This window comes from Medicago sativa, chromosome 6 (genome assembly GCF_051527215.1).
Source record: "Medicago sativa cultivar Bolivia chromosome 6, Bolivia_mono, whole genome shotgun sequence".
Taxonomy (NCBI): domain Eukaryota; kingdom Viridiplantae; phylum Streptophyta; class Magnoliopsida; order Fabales; family Fabaceae; genus Medicago; species Medicago sativa.
Window position 1 is genome coordinate 53,760,470 of NC_140754.1, and position 23,831 is coordinate 53,784,300.

Consider the following 23,831-nt stretch of genomic DNA (forward strand, 5'->3'; position numbering starts at 1 on the left):
CCTCTTTTTAAACTACAGCCCCTAATTCCTTAGGTGGTCTAATAATCATCAAAGGTTTAAGTGCGTTAACCTAATATCACTAACAAACGATTATCCATTCCTAGACTAACCATGTTTATTAGAACAATTCAATTAGGTCTAAGTCGAAAGCTATGGTCAGTAGTCATTCGATCTCACAAAATCATGTTTATATTTGATCAGGATATAAAAAGCAGTAAGAACAATTGAATTGAATGAAAACTAGAATATCATTAATAAGTAATAGAGTTTCACAGCAACATGTATCAATTAGGGTTACATAGATTCATCTCTGACCTAATCTCTGAGAGATTTAGCTACTCATAATTGAGTTTACAAATAGCATAATCAATGAAAGAATTAAAACATACATAAACTGGGTTAGAGATGATGAAATCCTCTCCGCTGCAGCCTTCTGGGTGTTAAAATCGCACTTTCGTTCTCCAAAATCGTAACCCTTGTTCTTCAGCTTGAGTGCAGTATTTATAGAAGTCATGGGCCTGACCCATCAAAATCGCGCCGCGCCTTGTATTATGGCGTGCCGCGATTTCCTCTTTACAGGAAGTGTGTATTTTTGCTTCAAAAATCGCAGCACGGCTTGAAATTGGCGTGGCGCGATTTCCTTCGAACAGACTTCAAATTTTAAGCTTTTTGCACTCCAGAACAGTATAAATTGCATGAGAACTCTATCAAAATGTCACAATAAGTCCCTAATATTACGTAATGACAGGATGTCATCAAATATGCTCAAAGGTGGAGAGGGGCAGCTGCCCGTGTTTCTCCTCGACTTGATGAGGAAGAGTTAACACAAACATTCCTGAAGACTCTGAAGAAGGAATATAAGGAGAGAATGATAGTCTCTGCCCCAAACAACTTCTCTGATATGGTTACAATGGGTACTCGACTAGAGGAGGCCGTCCGAGATGGTATTATTGTCCTCGAGAAAGGTGAATCATCAACCAGTGCACCAAAGAAGTACGGTAATGGTCATCACAAGAGAAAAGAATCTGATGTAGGGATGGTGTCTGGTAACCCGTCTGCAGCAGCCACACAACTACCTCTACCCTATCACTACATGCAATACTCTCAACATCCGTTCTTCCCACCATTTTATCAGCAATATCCTCTACCACCGGGTCAACCACCAATGCCCGTCAATGCCATTCCTCAACAAGTACAACAACAGCCTCCTGCTCAACAGCAACGGCAGCAACAACAGGGTCCCCGACCCAAGCCTTCTTTTCCACCAATACCAATGCGGTATGGTGAGCTGCTCCCAACTCTATTGGCTAAGGGACACTGTGTTACTAGGCCAGGCAAACCTCCGCCTAATCCACTGCCTCCCAGGTTTCGTCAAGACTTAACATGTGAATTTCATCAGGGTGCTCAAGGCCATGATATTGAAGGTTGCTTTGCTCTGAAATATATTGTGAAAGATCTGATAGAAAGGGGACGGTTGACTTTTGAGAACAGTGTTCCTCATGTTCTTGACAATCCGCTTCCAAACCATGCTGCTGTCAATATGATTGAGGCCTTTGAAAGGGTTCCCGTTCCTCAAGAGGATCCCATGTTGGATGTCCGCAATGTCGTTACTCCCTTGGTGCCATTACATGTCAAACTTTGCCAGGCTTCTCTGTTCAATCATGATCATGCTGCTTGTTCAGAATGCCTGCAGAACCCTATGGGCTGTTGTGTTGTGCAAAATGATATCCAGAGCCTGATGGATGACAAGTACTTGATTGCCAGTGATGTATGTGTGATTGTGCCAGTGTTCCATGACTCTCCTGTTGAAAGTGTATCTCAGGCAAAGAATGTTGAGCCTTTGGTGATCAGGCTACCTGGTCCGGTATCTTATACCTCTACCAAAGCAATTCCCTACAAATACAATGCAACCATGATTGAGAACGGAGTGGAGGTGCCTCTGATATCCCCAGCTACAGTTGATAATGTTGCTAGTGAAGTTACAGCTCTCAGAAGTGGGAAAGTCCGTCCACCCTTGTTTCAAAGGCAGGTGGTCACACCTATTGCTACGGTAACTCCACCGGTTGCTCCTCCTGTTGACAAGAACACTGGCCCAGCAGGCCAATCTATTGAAGAGTCCAATCTGGACGAAATCCTGAGGCTTATCAAGAAAAGTGACTATAAGATTGTTGACCAGCTGCTACAAACCCCATCGAAGATATCCATCTTGTCTCTGCTCATGAGCTCAGAAGCTCACAGGAAGGTGTTAATGAAAATACTTGAGCAAGCTTATGTTGACCACGAAGTCTCTGTGGATCAGTTTGATGGGATAGTAAGTAATATTACCGCCTGCAACAACTTGGGGTTCGGTGACGATGAGCTCCCCGAAGCAGGGAAACGCCACAACTTGGCTCTACATATCTCAGTACATTGTGGATCTGACCTGATATCCAACGTATTGGTAGACACTGGATCATCTCTGAATGTAATGCCTGAATCCACACTAAGGCAATTGAGCCATCATGGAATTTCTCTGAGGGGTAGCAGTTATCTGGTTAAAGCTTTTGATGGATCCCGCAAGGATGTTCTCGGGGAAGTGGACTTGCCAATCACCGTTGGTCCCGAGACATTTCAAATAACTTTCCAAGTCATGGATATCAATGCTTCCTACAGTTGTCTCCTCGGAAGACCATGGATCCATGACGCTGGAGCAGTCACATCCACTTTGCATCAGAAGCTCAAGTTCATGGGGAATGGTAAGATTGTCACTGTGCATGGTGAGGAAGCATATCTAGTTAGCCAGGTATCATCATTCTCTTGTGTTGAAGCAGGGTCCGCTGAAGGAACGTCGTTTCAAGGCTTGACCGTTGAGGGCGCAGAACCCCGGAGGGCTGGTACTGCTATGGCTTCACTAAAAGATGCCCAGAAGGCCGTCCAAGCAGGGCAAGCTGTTGGCTGGGGCAAGGTGATTCAGATCTTGGAAAACAAGCGTAAAGAGGGCCTTGGATTCTCCCCGACATCTGCTGTTTCAAAGGGAACCTTTTACAGTGCTGGGTTCATCAATGCTATTACTGAAGATGCTGCTGAAGGTGGTCACGTGCCTACATTTGTTATACCAGGAGGCACTGTGAGAAATTGGGAAGCCATTGATGTTCCTTTAGTCATGCATGCTTCCATGTAATGTGTTTTGTTGCTCATGTTTCTTGTTTTCAAAATAACAACCCTTTCGCTCTGCCCAAGGCGAAAGTGACATCTTTGTAAGGGCGTGTTTGTTTCGGCATTGCCGTTAATCAATAAAAAGTTGTCGTCTTTCTCACGACTCTTTGTTTTTTTAACTTTTTTAGTGCCTTTTTCTTGGAAATAATGGTAATGCCAGAAAAAACCAAAACATCTGTATTTTTCTTATTAATTTCAAAAATCTGCATAAAAAAAACATTTTTCTAAAATCATCCCAATCATATTATGCAGATTGAACCATAATAAACCCGTCGAACACAGTGACCCTATGGTTCCTCCAAATTTTGAATTCCCTGTATATGAAGCTGAAGATGAGGATGATGATGATGAAGAGATACCGTATGAGATCACTCGACTGCTTGAGCAAGAAAGGAGAGCCATTCAGCCTCATCAGGAAGAGATTGAGCTCATCAACCTGGGTACTGAAGAAAACAAGCGAGAGATCAAGATTGGTGCTGCACTTGAGCCAGAAGTGAAAAGGAAGATTACTCAGCTTCTCCATGATTATCCAGATGTCTTTGCATGGTCCTATGAAGATATGCCGGGTCTAGATCCCAAGATTGTGGAACATCGGATACTGACAAGGCCTGAATGTCCTCCTGTCAAACAGAAATTGAGAAGGTCTCGTCCAGACATGGCTCTTAAGATCAAGGCTGAGGTACAAAAGCAAATTGATGCGGGCTTCCTCATGACAGCTGAATATCCTGAGTGGATCGCCAACATCGTACCAGTACCAAAGAAAGATGGGAAAGTTCGAATGTGCGTGGATTACAGAGATTTGAATAAAGCTAGTCCAAAAGATAACTTTCCATTGCCTCATATTGACGTGCTTGTTGACAGTACTGCTCAATCCAAAGTGTTCTCTTTCATGGATGGTTTCTCTGGTTACAATCAGATACGAATGTCACCTGAAGATAGAGAAAAGACGTCCTTCATCACTCCGTGGGGAACGTTCTGTTATAAAGTGATGCCGTTTGGCTTGATAAATGCTGGTGCTACCTATCAAAGGGGTATGACAACTCTGTTTCATGATATGATTCACAAAGAGATTGAAGTATATGTTGATGATATGATTGTGAAGTCAAGTGATGAAGAGCAGCATGTGGTGTATTTGAAAAAGATGTTTGAAAGATTGAGAAAGTACAAGCTGCGGTTGAATCCTAACAAGTGCACATTCGGTGTACGATCCGGAAAGTTGCTAGGCTTCATTGTCAGCCAGAGAGGCATTGAAGTTGATCCTGACAAAGTCCGAGCCATCAGAGAAATGCCGGCCCCTCAAACTGAGAAGCAAGTCAGAGGTTTCCTTGGACGTCTGAATTACATTTCAAGATTCATATCTCACATGACTACTACCTGTGGGCCAATTTTCAAATTGCTCAGAAAGAATCAGCCTGTTGTATGGAACGATGAATGTCAGGAAGCTTTTGATAGCATTAAAGAATACCTGTTAGAACCACCTATCCTTGTCCCGCCAGTGGAAGGAAGGCCTTTGATTATGTATCTGTCAGTGTTAGATGATTCAGTGGGCTGTGTTCTCGGTCAACAAGATGAGACTGGTAAGAAAGAGCATGCTATCTACTATCTGAGCAAGAAATTTACCGACTGCGAGACTCGGTATACGATGCTTGAAAAGACTTGTTGTGCTTTAGCTTGGGCTGCCAAACGCCTGCGTCATTATATGGTGAATCATACAACTTGGTTGATATCCCGAATGGATCCAATCAAGTACATCTTTGAAAAACCTGCTGTTACTGGAAAGATTGCACGCTGGCAAATGTTGTTGTCTGAATATGATATTGTGTACAAAGCTCAGAAAGCAATCAAAGGAAGCGTCCTTGCTGAGCATCTTGCTTGTCAACCTCTTGATGATTACCAGCCAATTAAGTTTGATTTCCCTGATGAAGAGATCATGTATCTGAAAGCGAAAGATTGTGAAGAGCCACTGATCAATGAAGGGCCAGACCCCAATAGCAAATGGGGATTGGTATTTGATGGTGCTGTTAATGCTTATGGTAAAGGAATTGGAGCCATCATTGTAACTCCACAAGGGCATCACATTCCTTTCACCGCTCGAATAACCTTTGAATGCACAAACAATATAGCTGAATATGAAGCATGCATCTTGGGCATTGAAGAAGCCCTTGACCTGAGAATCAAACACCTTGACATCTATGGAGATTCTGCACTTGTTATAAATCAGATAAAAGGTGAATGGGAAACTCATCATGAGAAGCTGATCCCATACCGTGACTATGCAAGACGTCTATTGACATACTTTACCAAGGTTGAGCTGCACCACATCCCTCGGGATGAAAATCAAATGGCTGACGCTCTTGCTACTCTGTCTTCCATGTTTCGTGTCAATCACTGGAATGATGTCCCCGTGATCAAAGTGCAGCGTCTTGATAGACCCGCTCACGTGTTTACTATTGAAAATATGCCAGATCAAGCTGACAAGGATGTGAATGACAAAAAGCCTTGGTATTACAACATCAAGCAATTCTTGCAGAATCGTGAATATCCAACTGGTGCTTCCAACAGGGATAAAAAGACTCTGAGACGATGGGCTAGTAGATTCCTTCTGGACGGAGAGATCCTATACAAGAGGAACTATGACATGGTCTTGTTGAGATGTGTTGACAAACAAGAAGCTGAGAAATTGATGCATGATGTACATGATGGTACTTTTGGGACCCATGCTTCGGGTCACACTATGTCAAGGAAACTGTTAAGAGCCGGCTATTACTGGATAACTATGGAGCGTGACTGCCACAAACATGCTAAAAGATGTCACAAGTGTCAAATTTATGCTGACAAAATCCATGTGCCTCCACATGCTCTCAATGTTATCTCTTCCCCATGGCCTTTCTCTATGTGGGGCATTGACATGATCGGAAGAATTGAACCAAAGGCTTCCAATGGACATCGTTTCATTCTAGTGGCAATTGACTATTTCACCAAGTGGGTTGAAGCTGCCTCCTATGCCAATGTAACCAAGCAAGTGGTTGTCAAGTTTATCAAGAATAACATCATCTGTCGATATGGTGTTCCCAACAAAATTATCACTGACAATGGTTCCAATCTGAACAATAGCATGGTGCAAGCTTTATGTGAAGAATTCAAAATCGAACATCACAACTCTTCTCCTTACAGACCTCAGATGAATGGTGCAGTTGAGGCCGCTAACAAGAACATCAAGAAGATTGTTCAGAAGATGGTCACTACTTACAAAGACTGGCATGAAATGCTACCGTTTGCCTTGCATGGTTACCGAACTACAGTGCGCAGTTCAACCGGGGCAACTCCCTTCTCTTTGGTGTATGGTATGGAAGCAGTTCTCCCTCTGGAAGTGGAGATTCCATCTCTTCGAGTAATCATGGAAGCCAAATTAACTGAGGATGAATGGTGTCAAAGTCGGTATGATCAATTGAATCTGATTGAAGAGAAACGTATGGATGCTATGACTCATGGACAGTTGTATCAAGTGCGAATGAAGAATGCTTTTGACAAGAAAGTCCGACCTCGAGAATTCAAGGAAGGCGAACTTGTATTGAAAAGAAGAATAAGTCAGCAACCCGACCCAAGGGGCAAGTGGACACCTAACTATGAAGGTCCTTATGTTGTCAAGAAGGCTTTCTCTGGTGGTGCTTTGATTCTTACACACATGGATGGTGTTGAGCTTCCAAATCCTGTTAATGCCGATGTAGTCAAGAAATACTTTGTCTAGAAAGAAAAGAACAGCGTGGTAGGTCGAAAACCCGAAAGGGCGGCCTAGGCAAAAATGCGCTTCCCGGTGGACCGAAAACCCGCAAGGGCGATCCAGGCAAAAGTTAGGGACAAAAAAATGAATATGAAAGAGCTCGCTGAGATTGTACGCAACTCAGGCAAGAATGAGCGCCTCGATGAGCCGAAAACCCGAAAGGGCGGTTCATGCAAAAATGAGGTTGACAATAAAAGACAAGTAACTATATCTGGCAAATCACCATCACCCCTTGGGGCATCTGCAACTGTCAATGATCATCTTCATCAGAAGCTTCTGTACTTGTGAATTCAAAATTTCTATGAAATGTAGCGGTCATCGTGTTCAATGTATCACCAACCAATAAAATTACCATTTTCCAAGCTTTGTAAGTCCGTGAAGTCATGCCCTTGGCTGACTTTCACTCTTCTACATCAATTTGAGCCTTTCTATTGTTTGAAACTCCATTTTTCTTTCTACTTTCAATGCTTTATACAAAACAATTTCTTTCTATTTGATAATGTCAATGTCTGAAACAAACATCTTTGAAAATTGGAAAATCTTTTCCTGTCTATTTTGAAAGCAAACCTGAGCAACAGGGTACATTTCAATGAAACATGCATGAATGAATGAGCATCAATGTCTATTTCAATACATGTTACAAGCAGGTTACTCCCCGGGATGATCTGTGGTCAATGGCAAGAATGAAAAAACAGAATGAAAATAGAAAAATGAAAAAATGAAAATGAAAAGCTCGCTAAGTTGAAAACCCGAAAGGGCGGCTTAGGCAAAAATGAGCACCCCGCTGATTGACAACCTATGAAGGCAATTCAGGCAAAAATGGGGCAATGAAAAGAATTTACTCCCCGGTGAATCGAAAACCCGAAAGGGCGGTTCAGGCAAAAATAGGGGTTTGAAAATGAAAAATGAAAGAATGAAATATTGAAAAAGCATTGACCGCAGATGCGAACGTCCAATGTTTACCCAGCACTGACACGCCTAGCAACGGCGACCTGTATCCAAGGACTTTCCAAGGGTCCCTCCTTTACAAGTTTGATTGCCCTCAGCCATGGTTTTGATACGTCTCTCAACGACGGTCTCTCCAAAGAAGTTTTCCCCCTGTGAATATGTTGCAGCACGAGCCACTACGTGCCCAATTTTCCAATGTCTTGTCTGCCTTTGTGATATTTCTCTGCCAAATTACAAACCAATCATGCATTTCAAGCATTCATACATGCATAATCATGCATTTTATGTGCTCATACATCCAATAATCTGGCTATATCATACATACATGTTGCATATCCAACTGTCAACTGTCAAACTCAATTCCAGCTGTCAAATCCAATTTCAACTGTCAAATTCGAAGCAATTTCCAATCTCCAATTTCAATTCCAATTTCAATGACAATCTCCAATGACAATCTCCAATTTCAATGTCAAACTGTCAAAATTCGAAGCAATTTCCAATCTCCAATGTCAATTCCAATCTCAATTTCAATGTCAAACTGTCAAATTCAACTCAATTTCAAACCATGTCAAATGTCAAATTCGAAGCAATCTCAACTTCAATCTCCAATTCCAATGTTGACATCCAATGACAACGTCAATGTCAATCTCCAATTCCAATGTTGACATCCAACGACAATGTCAGTGTCAATCTCCAATTCCAACGTTGACATCCAACGACAATGTCAATGTCAATCTCCAATTCCAATTCCAATGTCAATATCCAATGTCAATGTCAAATGTCAATATCCAATGTCAATGGTAATTTTCAATCCAATTTCAATCCAATTTCAATGTCAATTGCAACTCTCCAATCCAATGTCAATGTCTATGTCTCAATCCAATTCCAATTTCCAATGTCTATGTCTATGTCTCTGTTCAATCTCAACTTTCAATCTCAACTTTCAATGTCAATTTTCAACTCAAATCAATGTCAATTTACTCTCAATTTACTTTTGGGCCAACAAAAATGGTCATGTCTATTTTCAAATCAAGTCGATGACAATTTACCCTCAATTGGAATCTTGTTAAACCAGACTCTCAATTTGTATCTTGTTACTGGTCAAGTGCCAGGTTCAATCCAGAAAGAACCACTTGTACCTGCTTATATACCTATGCTTCCGGACAAACGGCAAGTTCGATTTGAAGAACAGTTTGTACCCAGCTTATGCTTTGTTATTGGTCAAACGGCGAGTTCGATAGAACAGTTTGTACCCAGCTCATGCTCTGTTATCAGTCAGACGGCAAGTTCAATCTGAAGAACAGTTTGTACCCAGCTTATGCTTTGTTATCGGTCAAACGACAAGTTCGATCTAAGAGAACAGTCTGCACTCTCCCACATGATGTGGTGATAATCCAACAAGCAAGTTCGATCCAAAGAAACGGCTTGTATCAACCCTTTTGTCTATGTCTCCAACCAAACAGCCAGTTCAATCCAAAAGAACAGTTTGTGTCTGCCTATCTGTTTGTATCTCCAATCAAGTGTCAAGTTCGATCCAAAGAACCACTTGTATCTGCCTATATGTCTATGTTTCCGGTCAAGTGCCAAGTTCAATCCCAAGAACAGCTTGCACCTATCTCTTGTTTTGTATTCCTTGGTCAAGTGACTAGTTCGACCCAAAGAACAACTTGTACCCTATTTTCTACTCCCTGGTTTGTCTACCCTGTCAATGTCCACCTGAATCCCCAGTGACATGATAGGTTCCATAGACTCCAGTTGTTTGTCTTGCATTCATAATCAAAGTATTGCATAACATTCATATCTTTGAAACTCTGAAAGCGTATTTTTATGTCCAAAAGCAGTGCAAATGTTAATATTTAAGTATCTTCGTCCCGTCAACTCTAAGACTTCGTCTCTTGACTCTCCGGACAAAGAAACTTAAATAGGGGCAGCTGTTATACCCTAATTTTGGACCTAAAAATACTAGTCAATTTTTCTTTTCTTGCATTTTAAACCATTTGATATGTCTCTGATCAATTACATCTTCTTCTGCATTTTATTTCAATATTATTTGCAAAATTCACATGTAAGGGCATTTTAGTCATTTCCTATGTCAAAATTTCTTTCAATCTTTTAAAAATTTGTTTGAGTCCTTTCAAATAGGTTGAATAAGTCTTTGTTTCATTCTATGTCAAAATCCATTCCAAAATTTGCATTTGAAGTCATTTTGAGTCAGTTTTGCCCCTAGGGGCATTTTGGTCATTTCAGGTGTCAAGTCACTGTTTAAATCCTAAAAATTGTCTCTGAGTCTTTTAATGTTGCTTGTCTGAGCCTTTGATTCAATTCCTTGTTAAAAATCCATTTTAAAATTCGTATCTGAGTCATTTTTTAGTCGTTTTTAGCCCCAGGGGCATTTTGGTCATTTCACACGAAATTTCGGCAGAGAGGTACTTTAAAGTACCTCATTTAGGCCATTGGTTCGTTTTAGTCCGTTTTGTCAATTTTAATCGTTTCACTTTACGTTATTTTCCAATTACCAATTTTAATTCATTTTTATTTTTATTTTTAGTCCTAAATTCCTAAAAATTGTATTTTAGTCCTTTTTGTCCAAGTCATCAGGTCTGTACATGTGTCAGTTTCTTATTGGTCCATTTGTCCAAGAGTTTGTTACAAGGTCCAGCGCCACATGGCAGCTGCTTATTGGTCCAGCAGTTACAGTCATCAGCTATAAAAGCCACATCACAGTCAAAGGTCAAAGGCACCATTCATTTTTTGCCATCTCATCACAAACACTTTGCAGTTTCTCTTTCCACAAAAAAACAGATCAAACAATCAAAGAATTCACATGAACTTGATGAATCTCATCAAGAACACATGAACACAAACCCTAACAGAATTTTCCAGAACCACCACAAGGTCTCAAAAAACCACCATAACTAACTAATACGGCCGCCACTAACCACCGCAAAATCCTCACAAACCACCGTAACTGCTCATCACAATCACAAAAAGACTCATCAATACATCATCTCCGCCGTTCATACACAGATTCAGCAACACAAATCCATAAATTATCATCAAACAGTGGTAATTTTCGAGTTTCAACAAACTCCAAAATCATCACAATCGAACGCATCCAAGCAATACGAATCCAAACCTGATTCGTCAACAGATCCAGGCCGTTTTCCAACATACAACGACGCAAGGTTTTGAGCTCATCACTGGACCGCAAGAACGAATTTCACTCTAGGACACAAATTCGGATCTGAACGAGTAACAAGCAAGAAGAAGAGCAGAAGTTTTTCTATTATCTTTCAACCTTACCTCCGATTTATTCAAGGTAACCTTCGCCATTCCTTTTCCTGGATCATGTATGAATCGTTGTGTTCTGTTATATTCACGTTTGGTTCGAAAAAGATTGAATATGTGTTTTGGTTTTGAACTTTGATTCGTAGATCCAGGGCTATGTGTTGAATATCTTGAAAAACTATTGATGGATTCGGACTCAGAAGAAGAAGATGAACCGGATCATGTAAAAAAAAATTCGAAAAAAGCAAAAAAAATGTGCTCCGGTGCGGCGGCGCTACGGCCGACCACCACACCGGAGTGTTTTCCGGTCATCTTCCTCATTCGTTTCCGGCGAAGTCTGTTCTAAGGTGTTGCAGAGCTTCTCTCTCTAGAAATAACCTAGAGAGAGAAGTGTGGGTGAGAAGTGAGTGTGTGGACCGGTTCTTGGGGTTTATACCACCCATGAACCGGGTTGACCCGTCCCCAACCAACTCCAACCCGGCCTACTTTGTTCTTAGGCCCAACTGCCATGGCCTGTGTGGCATTTTGATACGTGCACCCCCCTGTTTCTGTGGTTTTTGCTGAAAATTGCTTCTACACCCCTGTTTGCGCCAAATTGGTTTAATAAAATTACTGGATTTTTTTAGTTGTTCTTCTTGATATTTTTTGTTAATTTTTGGTGTGTTTTACATGGTAAAATTGTTTAGGAAATATAGGTGAAAATTTTGTTTGTTTGCTTAGTTTAGTGTTTTTTAACCTTGGTAAAAATCGTGAAAAAGAGTTTCGAAATTGCATGAACATTCTTGGGGCTGGTATTGATACGAGAGACTTGATTCTTGGTTTCTTTCTTGCATGTTAAGAATTTGATAAAGGCTTATGTAAAAATTCCCTTGTGATCTTGTGTTATTTCTTGTCAATTGTTGTGGAATTTTTGCATGCTTTTGATTCCAATACTTTGCCACATCATGTTGACATTTAATATGCAAATGTGTAATGTGTTTACCTCTGAAAATTGTGTTTGTTTGGCTGTTTTGAAAGTGCAAGTTGTGAATTTCTTGTTTTGTAAGTAATGTGTTTTGTTACCATGAGGAATAATGTGTAAAATGGACTTGAAAGTGCACTATAAGTCTTGGCTCATACTTGTCCTTATGATTCTCATAATGTGGCTGAAATGAACCATTTGGAAATTACCATTGATATGAGAATTTTAAGCCTTAAATTTGCTTTGGTGTTAGTGCAATTTCTTCAAGTCCATTTTCCCATTTTTTTGGCTAAAGTGTTTGTTATTTTTTGGTTAAGTCTTGTTCATTTTGTTATGCAATTTCCACTTGCTTCATTTTCCACATTATATCTTGTACTACTAATCCCTTTGTTTCTTGTTTCATGTCTCATTTCCATAGCATTTCATTCCATATCTCATCTCTTTCTCCACTTTTATTTCTTGCATTTTTAAGCTTCAATTCCATACAAAAATTAGGATGTAAATATTTAGGAGTTCTTGTAATATTTTACTTTCATGCTTTTAATTTCTTGGCAAAGAGGCCATAGAATGTATCTAGGGTATGATGTAAAGGACAATGGACTCTAATGATGTACACCGACACATGCACACACACCACTATAGCTAGAATATGCATGTTTAGATGTATGTTTAGGATTGTATGTTTAGATGAATGTCTAGGACTTATACTTAGAAAAAACCAATTTTCCAAACAAATGTGAACAACTTCACTCAAAGCTTTTCCAAATAAACCTTGGGATCCGACATCCCATTGTATTTTCTTTTCCATTTTCTTAATCAAATTTCAATGAAAATAATCAAACTTTGACCATATTTTGCAATTCACTAATTCAACCTCACTATTTCCTAATCCCATGCCCTTGAGGCCTCTTTCTATTCTTCAAATCCCATTTTCAAACTTAAAATCAACCAACAAAAACAAAAAACATTTTTGAGAGAGAACTACGGTGGATTTGATCCCTTAATCGGGTACGTAGGCAAGGAATCAAAATTCCTTCAATTCAACTAAAATAAAAATCCAAAAAACATTCTTCTCCCTCCAATTCTTCATTTAGTAATTCTTAGGTGTAAATAACATTTCAAAATAGCATTTAAAAATAAAGCGCGCGCGTAGAAATTAAAGACGGTTCCTATAGGTTACTATAGTCGTTATGGGTGCCTAACACCTTCTCGTAGCGAAAACAACTCCCGGACCTCGATTCTCAAGGGTTTTGCTTACTTTTTCCCTTCCCAAGAAAAAATAAGATATCACCGGTTTAAAAGGTTCAAACGTAATCAATGTTTGACACCCGAAAACCAAGATAAAACAATAAGCAACCACTTTACCATCTTGCATAAGCACACCGCCTAAGCCCAACTTGGACGCATCACAATACACCACAAAAGGTTCATCAGGTTTCAGCAAAATCAAAACTAGAGCCATCGTCAATCGCTTCTTCAATTCATTAAAACTGTTCTCACAATGTACATCCCACACAAAGGTTTTACCTTTACACGTCAACTGCGTTAACGGAAGTGCTAACTTAGAAAATCCTTCTATGAATCTTCGGTAGTAACCTGCTAGACCCAAAAAGCTTCTAATCTCTGTAACTGACTTAGGAGTCTCCCATTGTGATACTGCTTCAACTTTAGATGGATCGACTACAATACCACTACCAGAAATAACATGGCCAAGAAAACTTACCTCATTCAACCAGAATTAACACTTAGACAATTTAGCATACAACTTCTTCTCTTTCAGCACTTGCAAGACAATCTTCAAATGTTCCGCATGTTCTTCTTCTGTCTTAGAGTAAATCAAAATATCATCGATGAACACAACCACGAAGCGATCCAAAAATGCATGAAAAATGCAATTCATATACTCCATAAACTCGCCAGGCGCATTACTCACACCAAAAGGCATCACCTTATATTCATAATGTCCATATCGCGTCCTAAAAGCCGTCTTCTGCATATCTTCATCTTTTACTTTAATCTGGTGATAACCCGACCTCAAGTCAATCTTGCTGAACACACGAGCACCCACTAACTGATCCATCAAGTCATCAATTCTAGGAAGTGGATATCTATTCTTTATAGTTACTTTATTCAGTTGTCGATAATCAATGCACAACCTCATACTTCCATCTTTCTTCTTAACCAACGATACCAGCGCTCCCCAAGGTGAAACATTCTGTCTTATGAACTTCTTATCTAGCAAATCTTCCAACTGTTTCTTCAACTCAGCCAACTCAGAAGCTGACATATGGTAAGGTGTCATAGACACATGCTTCGTTCTCGGAACAAGATCAATAGAAAATTCAACTTCTCTCTCCGGTGGTACATCAGGAATTTCATCAGGAAAAACTTCAGGAAAATCGCACACCACTTGCAACTTATCAATCACTGCTTGATTCTCCAAAGATAAGGATGCCATCAAGGAAAACATCAAGATTCCATCGCGTTCTAATTGCTTCAGCTGCTTGGTAGACAAAAATTCCGCTCCACTTTCCTCTTCAGCAGAAGAGAAACGCACCGATTTACTAAAACAATTAATGAGGACGTGATTGTACTCTAACCAGTTCATACCAAGAATCACATCCATTCCACTCAAAGGTAGACAAACTAAATCAATCTCAAAATCACGATCAAACATAGACAAGGGACACCGTAAACAAACAAGAGAAGTGGTCACCGAACCCTTTGCTGGAGTTTCGACAACCATTTCTCCATTCATATCAGACATAGCAAGGCCCAACTTAGAAGCACAATTAAAAGCAACAAAACAATGTGTAGCACCAATATCAATAATAGCAACTAAAGGAGTATTGTTAATATAACAAGTACCTCTGATCAAACGATCCTCATTTTCAATCTGAGTACCAGTCAAAGCAAACACTTTCCCTCTGGTCTGAGCCTTCTTCGGATTCTTGCATTGAGACCCAATATGACCCTCTTCATTGCAGTTAAAACACACAACGTCTCCATGCTTACACTCTGCAAGTGTATGTCCTTTACTACCACAACGGAAGCATTGTTTAATATCCTTAGTGCAAGCATTACTCTTATGGCCTTTCTCGCCGCAAGTGAAACAAACAATCTCAGCACCAACATCTATCTTATTTGACCTTCTTTCATCATTAGCTCTTCCTTTTCCTTTGTCAGCAAGAGCACTGTAAGGCTTTGGGCGACTTTGCTGGCCCTTACCCCTCTTCTCACTCATAATCTTATAATGAGCTTTGCTATCATCTTCATAGATTCTGCATCTGCTCACCAAAGCAGAAAAGTCATGGATCTGTTGGTAACCAATGGCTCGCTTAATATCAGCACGCAAACCATTCTCAAACTTGATACACTTAGAGAAATCAGCATTGTCCCTAGTATAGTGTGGATAGAACTGAGCCAGCTCCACAAACTTTGCTACATACTCTATCACCGACATCTTTCCTTGCTTCAGCTCAAGGAACTCGATCTCTTTTCTCCCGCGAACATCTTCAGGAAAATATCTAATTAGGAACTCTCTCCTAAACACAGCCCAAGTAATAACCGCATCATCCTGCTCTAGGGTAGGTTGGAGGCTCACCCACCAGTCATCAGCTTCCTCAGCCAGCATATGCGTTCCAAAACGCACCTTCTGACCATCAGTACATTGCATAACTCTGAAAACTCTTTCAATCTCCTTGAGCCATGTCTATGCTCCATCAGGGTTGTACCTTCCTTTGAAAGTGGGAGGATGGTTTCTCAGAAAGGCCTCCAACATTCTCACGTCAGCATTAACACCAGCACTAGCATTTGGCTGTTGTCCTATAGCTTGGGCTACAGCTTCCAATGCAGCAACCATCGCAGCATCATTCATTCTAGCCATTCTAGTTCTCTTATAGCAGATAAAATTCGCAGCCTCCAAGTCTCTGCTCTGCACAACACACAACAATTAGAATAACATAATAATGGTATTCCAACTACTAAAGACACAACTCGACTCACTACTTGGCCGGACGGACCGACCTGCTCTGATACCAATTGTAACACCCCATTTTTCCCAACATAAATATTTCATTTAAATCAGAGTATTCTAAATCATAAGTCAACCATTTTTTAATATGTCATGTTTATAAGGTTTAGGTGTGTCTATTTTGGTGCCCAAGCTTTATTGTAGTAGAGTTCAGTAGGGAACTGTTATTGCTTTGTTTGTTTATTGTTTTCCCTTCGCTGGTTTTCCCAAAGACATAATAAATCATATTTCTTAAATATGACTATTCATTTGTCAAAAAAATTCAAAACTATGACCATTCACTCACTCATTGTATTAATACTCATCCTAGTTAAAACACCTTAAAGCTTTGATTTTTTAATATTTCCTGGACTTCCCAAATGATTTCCGAGTTTCCGAGTTTCCAATTTCCTAGTTGCCCATGGGGCCGTGCCTACATTTCCTTTTGAATTGGATGCATCTAATGTTAGGAGAGACACCGCATCACGAGAGGCAGACCAAGAACAACCACAAGCAATGCATTCTAGCTGAACAAGAAGAGCAACATCCAAACCAAAGTCATAAAAAGTGCAACGAGATGAATTTATGATTTTAAATATCAGTAAAGCATTCATGTGCAAACCATATATCGATCAACATGTCCTGCACAAATTATATCCATTACACCAACTTTTTGCTTATTGCAAATTTTGCAGCGAGCATCTGTCATGTATTTCACAAGTAAAAAAGTTGAAATTCAGTAGATAATATTCACACAATCTAACATATGACATAAGATTGTTGGAATAGAGCAAAAAGTGACCTGCATGTGTCGTGGCTCATCAGGCACATTCTTGGATATTTCATCGGCTGTCAAACCCTCCTGGAGTTCAAATATTCAGCAAATAACCACTAAACAAAAAGATTAATCTTTCAAACGTTATTACTAGAAAGAACTTTCTTCTTAAAGCTATTAACTATTTCATGAAGCTATAACTTTCAATGATAAGTAACATAAATGTTTATAGATCTTTCATAGCTGTCAATAATCATAGCTGTCAATAAAATTCAATCAGAAGTATATTCCTTTATTTTACCAGCATTTGAAATGAGTTATAACAAATAAATATGTTGAAAATTATAAGGGTTGGACCGATTGTATTAACTGAACAAAATATTTACAAGAAGTTATCGAATTAGAAATTAATAGCATACAATTTAGATGAAAAAAAATCATATGAGTAGAGAACTTGAAAATTGTAAATGCAAAATAAGAAAAACAGTTGGAAAGATGACATTCATTAAATACCTTCAATTCAGTAGGTGTCATATTCAATATTTTTGAAGGTTCTAGCTCTCCATTTAATAATCGGCGGAACAGAAATGAATTGTTCTGTAAAATAAGGTGAGAAAAATAAATATAAGCAGACCATCACAGCTTGCAATATTTTTGTCTTAGTAAAAATAAGTTAACTAAGAACGATCTGCAAGGCCAGGCGAACTAGCCCCTCAAAACCTTAATTCTATCCTAATATTACAACTTTGGATAACGACATAGATGATGCAGATCGAGGCAAAAAAAAAACACATTGTTTTAACTTTTAACTAATTGCGAAACTTAAAAAGCATCCCCGTTAGTTGACCGCATTATTCTGAATGCCAGAAGTTTACTTAAATTACCCCTGTTCAAAGTTCAAAGACAAATTTTACAACACAAAAACAAATGCTTTTAAGAAAATATCACACATATTCACATATAAAAAATATGAAATAATAACTACTGTAAATAATAATAAATCAGTAATTCTTCACTACATGACATATGCCTCATATGGCTATATATAACTCAGTTGAGATGGCCCCATTTTATTAGACATTAATCTCCTGATAATAATTTTTTAATAAGTATTATAATTAAAAATATCTATTCAACTATAACAAAAAACTCTCTTTGTGCAACCTTATCCAAAATCAAGTGTAGTAGTGACAAGTGATTTTTCATCTCTTAAGTCTCAAAGACAACACTAAAAAACATTTACAATCCTTGTGAAAAAGTAACATCAAACCTTGAGATTAAATATCAACTGTCGTAGCTTTTGTTTGTACTTCTGATAATCTGATGAAAATGTATGGTATAAAGCTTTCTCCAGAGAAACTACAACTGGCACAACAACATCGGGCCAGACAAAAGACTTGGAGTTCTGTAGATAGAAAACAGTACATGATGAATTCATTATAAGTTATAAACCTCAAGAAAAAGGGAAAACAATGAAAAGATTATGACAAAATAAATGAACCCACACAAGAGATCACAATCACAATTGGGTACTTCAAGAAATACCTTCAAAACTTTATCTTTAGATTCATTTTCTATTCCAAAACTTTTGTTATAGCCTTCATTGTTGATAGCATAAAAATGGTCATCACGCAGGGACGGATGCATGTTGGAGCTATATGGGACTATAGCTCCACATGCTTTTCCCTATTTTTTTTTATATTTTTAATAGATAAAACACATATAGCACACACGCACGGTAGCAACTGCAAGTGTTGAACGTGTTTTTTTAGCTATGAAAGTTGGGAAGAGTAACCTATGTAATCAAATGGGTAATCAGTGGCTAAGAGATGTTCTATTAACAATTAGCAATGATGTCATTTTATCTCATTTTCAACAAATGGATAGGTGATGATTTTCATTGTAATGTATTGTATCAAACAATAAGGTAATAATATTTGTGGATTAAAAAAAATAGTTTGTATTACTCCATCCGTCCCGTATTAACTGAGCCAAAAGCTCATTTCACATGTATTAAGAAAAATCTATAAATGAAGGAGAGAGAAAAATAGTTTTAAGTGCACTTATTAAGTATTGGTGTATTTTCCACTATCATAAATGTAAAGTGGAATATACTCCCTCGGTCCCATATCATAAGCAACAAAAAAATCACACTTATTAAGAAAACTAAAACATAGTAGTTTGTAACATAGTTTTTTTGTGTTATCTTTGAAATAAGTTTTATAGGAAGGTGTAAAAACAATTTTCATTGGTAGTTGATTATAGAGAAAATGAAAAAGAGAGCAAATTGAATGCACTTTGCATTTAATTTTTCCTTGGAAAAGATAATGTTTTGAAAAAACATAATTAAATATGATAAAAGTTGATCTTTTTTCTTATAATTTGGGACAAAAAAATGAGTTTTTTTTGCTTATAATTTAGGACGGAGGGAGTATTGAATTAGAATGATGAAAGTAGTATTAATTAGAGTTATAAAGGGAAAAAAGAAATTAATATTGTATTGAAAAATGAAATGGCTCAGTTATTTAGGGACTTTTTTTTTTTTGCAAATGGTTCAGTTATTATGGGACGGAGGGAGTATTATTTATTTGAAATTTTAGCTCCACATGCACCTAAAGTCTAGATCTGTCCCTGTCATCACGTTTGTCTGTTTTCATTTTTCTTTCATCAGTTTCAAACAAGTATTGAACATTTTGAAGCAACATCACCAAACCCTTGTCACGACGGGTATCTCCTGTTAGCGCATTAAAATTCACTAGTATGCGTTGATGCTCTAAGGTATTAGCTGCACAACTCCCTGGTGTTATAGGTTTTAAAGAAACACCAGGGAGTTTCATCCTCCCTTGAAACACCATTCTTTAAGTTTCTCCTATCCTTAACCAAATCTTCCTGATCAGTAGCAGGTTCACCGGTCTCGATATCAGGTAGTTCACCCAAACATTAACGAGTTTTCAGTATAAGCTCATTGATTTCTTGTTTATTATTGTCATGATAGTTCTTATCAGTTAGTTTTCGTAATTTCAATTCATTTGTATCATAAACGTTATGCACAATAAACCCGGGATGTTGCTTACGATCTGGAAGTTGTTTGTGTATGGGAATAAAATGCACCACACACTTATGCATAACAGATTCTGCAGGAACTTCATCGTGGTGGAAACTATAAAACAACTCTCTATTGTCAAACGATTGCCACCTACCACCTCCCTTTTGTTCTGCTTCATCTGGACGGTAAAACCACTGCCCTGTGATCATCAAGCTTCCATTTAGGGATTGTGTGATGTCCTGACAAAAACACATCTCTTAAAATCAAAAAACATAAAGGTGCGCGTATAACTCTACATTTTGTAAGCAAGGAGAGAATAGCACCCTATATGTCCCCACAAGTAAAGGAGAAATAAGGAGGTTACCAAACCTATTATTATAAGTTTATGATAACATTAATGTTGATCAATCTACTTCACAACATATGTTGCGTTATGTAACAACGCTGATTTTTTTTTTAAACCTTGTTATCAAAAGCCAAAAGATGAGTACAGAACGACATGCCAAATCCAGCAATGCGCACATGCCTAGGATTGCCAACAACAAAGAAGGGAAGCTAATCTAAAAAGTAATTAAATTATCGTGCATTGTCAATGACAACGTTAATCAACACTAAACTTTACACTTATTGTCGTAGTAGTTGATAATTGATTATAGTGTAAAAAAATCTTTACACATACTGTATATCGACATTAAACTTTACAAATGGAATAATCACTTCTATTCCTTATGTACTTCTAGTGTATAATTTATTACTTATTCACAAATGCATAACAAACAACAACACAGATGATCATTTTAAATTCATATTACGCAGACATATCTTAAAATAAATAAAAAAACGGCATAATTAACAAGGAATTGACCTTGATAATTGCAACATATGGCTTTTGATATTTAATCTCAGGAAAAAGAAGCACAGGGCCCTCCTGCAGAAAGAGTAACACCAAGAATAGCAGTAAGTTGTAGAATCAATTGAAACAATCACAAAAAAGATTAAGCACTGAATTCGACAAAGCCAAATAGTTACAACATGCAAAAAGCAAAAGGAGAAAAAGAGAAAGAGATGATTGATTAATATTAATATACGAGAGTGTATTGGTCTCCAAGGAAATCAAAGGACTAAAAATGCATTTTTCTATCTCTTCCTTTTCGAGAAACCCTAACGGGTTCACCAATGGGTTTAGCTTTTTCAACTGGAGATTCTTCCACTTCTTCACTGGAAAGTTCCTCATCTTCCTCCTTCTCCACCTCATTAATTGACTTCATCTATTCTTCTTCTATTTACCTGAGTTTGGTTATAATCGAATGGTTTTTGGAATAATACTATTGTTAGATTAAGAGTTCTAAAGGGAGATAATGGAATTAGAATGGCCACATACATGTTATTGTATTTTTTACTTAGACTTGATTATTATATTATAATTAATTTGTTTTTCTCTTTTGAATGAGTCATAGAACTAGAAGTCCGAGTCATATTGGAACCTCAAATTTAGGAATCAATTATTATTTTCATATGCCTATTAGAAAGACTAACCGACTCAACTGGGTTCATTTATTTTTTTTTGTCACACAAGTAGCCTAGTGGCTCACACAATTTAATTGTGGAAAAGTGGGGATAACTGGGTTCCGTTTTAATGAAAGCATAATTATACACAAAATTAACAATTAAGTTTTCTGAAGCATCCAAACTTACATCATCAATCTATCATTGCCAAATCTCATAAAACGCTTATACAACAATAGACATAGTACTGGTGCTGAAAACTGCAGACTTTCATGAAGAAAGGATTTTATACGTCTAGAGTTTACGATGTTCCAAATCAAACTTAGGCAAACTACTCAAATGAAGGAAGAGGTTATAAAGAAACTACCTATTATTATTGATGTAGAAGTAGGGAAGTTTAACAATTACGATTCAGAGTTGTATCAAATGTCCCTTGCATATGTACTAGGTGGCATGCTTCTTCGCTCAAATTCATGAGAAACAGGACGGCGATTACAAGATTAGTATATCCATTTGAATTGGTGAAACCAGGAGGGATTTACTGAAGTTATTGCCCTTCAAAATCTAATTTAAAGTTATTCTTGCAGGACTTTTGGAAGAATGTGATGCCATTGGCACCCTGTCTTTCTGATATTGAATTGAATCTTTTAAATTTTTCCAGCACAGTCTGAGAATAATGAGAAGGTTGATCTATCAGATACATTGTTTGTCCATCTCACTCAGCCTCCGACTCTGTTGCAGTCACATGCTTGTGCGCAACAAATTAGAACATTGTTATGCTTCTTTTTAGGCTTAAGATAGCTATAAATTGGAACCTATGGGCAAATTCTGAGTAGTTATGCTTATATTGGTTCAGTATTTAATGATGTTATAACAACATAGTAATTTATTCTCATTCACATTTATAATTTTGATATATCTCTTGTTCTATTTTTAGGTAGTATTATCCTACCATTTCAAGGCAACTGCCTGGCACTGTCACCTTATTTCATCTCCAATTGATCTTTTGTATATCATGGTTGCGAACACTCATCTTTCAACATGATAATGAAATAGAACTAGTAGCTCTTGTTTATTCTTGAAATGAGTATGCATACTCACAAATAAAAAACCACAGTGATGCTAGTCCTTCTACGAGTTTTATTTTTTCAGAGTAATTCAATTGATAAAATACCAAGTATGTAAAATATAAATTAAATTAGTATATAATATTTTGAACCTGAAACTATAAATAGACTAGTGAATCAAACACATGTATCACACAATAAAATGTGGCAACATGCCTGTTTGCTCATGGACTGTCTTAAACAGAGGTGGCAACATCTTGTAAACACCAGTAACTTCTTTTATACCCATGGAACCATCAGCTCTTTCACCACCATTACTCCAAATACTAATCTTAGCCTGAAGTACACATATTTCCTCAGCATTAATCTCTGCAGTCATTGCCTCCAAGTGCATTGAGAAATGTACTTACACCCCTTTAGCATTCCCAAACAAGTGTCACCGTCCCCCCTGCCTCTTTTCTCTTTGCATACAGCTCTTCTTCAGCAGCTTGTTTACAAGCATAAATGCAGCATCTGTCAATTCAGCCACAAACCCTAAACCCTAAACCTGCCTCCTTTCTCTTTGCATACAACTCTTCTTCAGCTGCTTGTTTACGAGCATAAATGTAGCATCTGCCAAGGCTATCTTCTTCAGAAGCTCTTCTTCACCCCTTTAGAATTTCTTCTGCCTCTTTTGGTTTCCTGTACACTCCTGGATTACGACTGGTGAATATTCAGCCACAACATCTCTACAAATACCCAATTACTTCAGCAAAAACAAAGGGTCCACTTATGAAAAATATCACAAACACTTCATCTGACGGGGTCCTCTAGGTAGATTAAAAGAAGTCGACAGAACAAAAAGCAAATTGCAACGAAAAAATTCAACGATGACCGACAGCTCACGAACTGAACTAAATTAAGTTCCATTAATTTTTCGAACTATCTACCATCGCACAAAATCTCAACATTGTTCCTTGATTTATTGTCGCAAAAGTAGATGTTTCTGAATTCCAAAGAGAGATGATTCATGGAATAGGATATTGATGCTGCCAATTTTATCTTTGATTTAGAAGATGCCTTAGCCTCTACCTTTAATGGAAAAAAATTTCAATTTCCCACCTATCATAGGATGTTTATGTATGATTTCCTGAATATCATCAACCACTTTATTTTTTGCAGAAAATACATCTTGATATGTTGAAAGTGATTTATATTACCTTATATTGTAAATTGTCAAAAGCTACGTCAGTTTTTTAAATAATTATGCATT

The 23,831-nt window shown here is 38.0% G+C and overlaps 1 pseudogene across 1 annotated transcript; it reads right to left on the reverse strand.

The window, feature by feature from the left end:
- Nucleotides 1-16,526: 16,526 nt before the first annotated feature.
- LOC146915674 (ASI1-immunoprecipitated protein 3-like) lies at nt 16,527-21,274 on the reverse strand (annotated as a pseudogene). Its single transcript, XR_015016615.1, has 9 exons — nt 21,095-21,274; nt 20,872-20,934; nt 19,602-20,245; nt 18,506-18,558; nt 18,231-18,365; nt 17,474-17,557; nt 16,988-17,047; nt 16,808-16,894; nt 16,527-16,712 (listed from the first exon to the last, which is right to left on the reverse strand). The product of XR_015016615.1 is annotated as an ASI1-immunoprecipitated protein 3-like (transcript).
- Between the last annotated feature and the right edge of the window lie 2,557 nt (nt 21,275-23,831).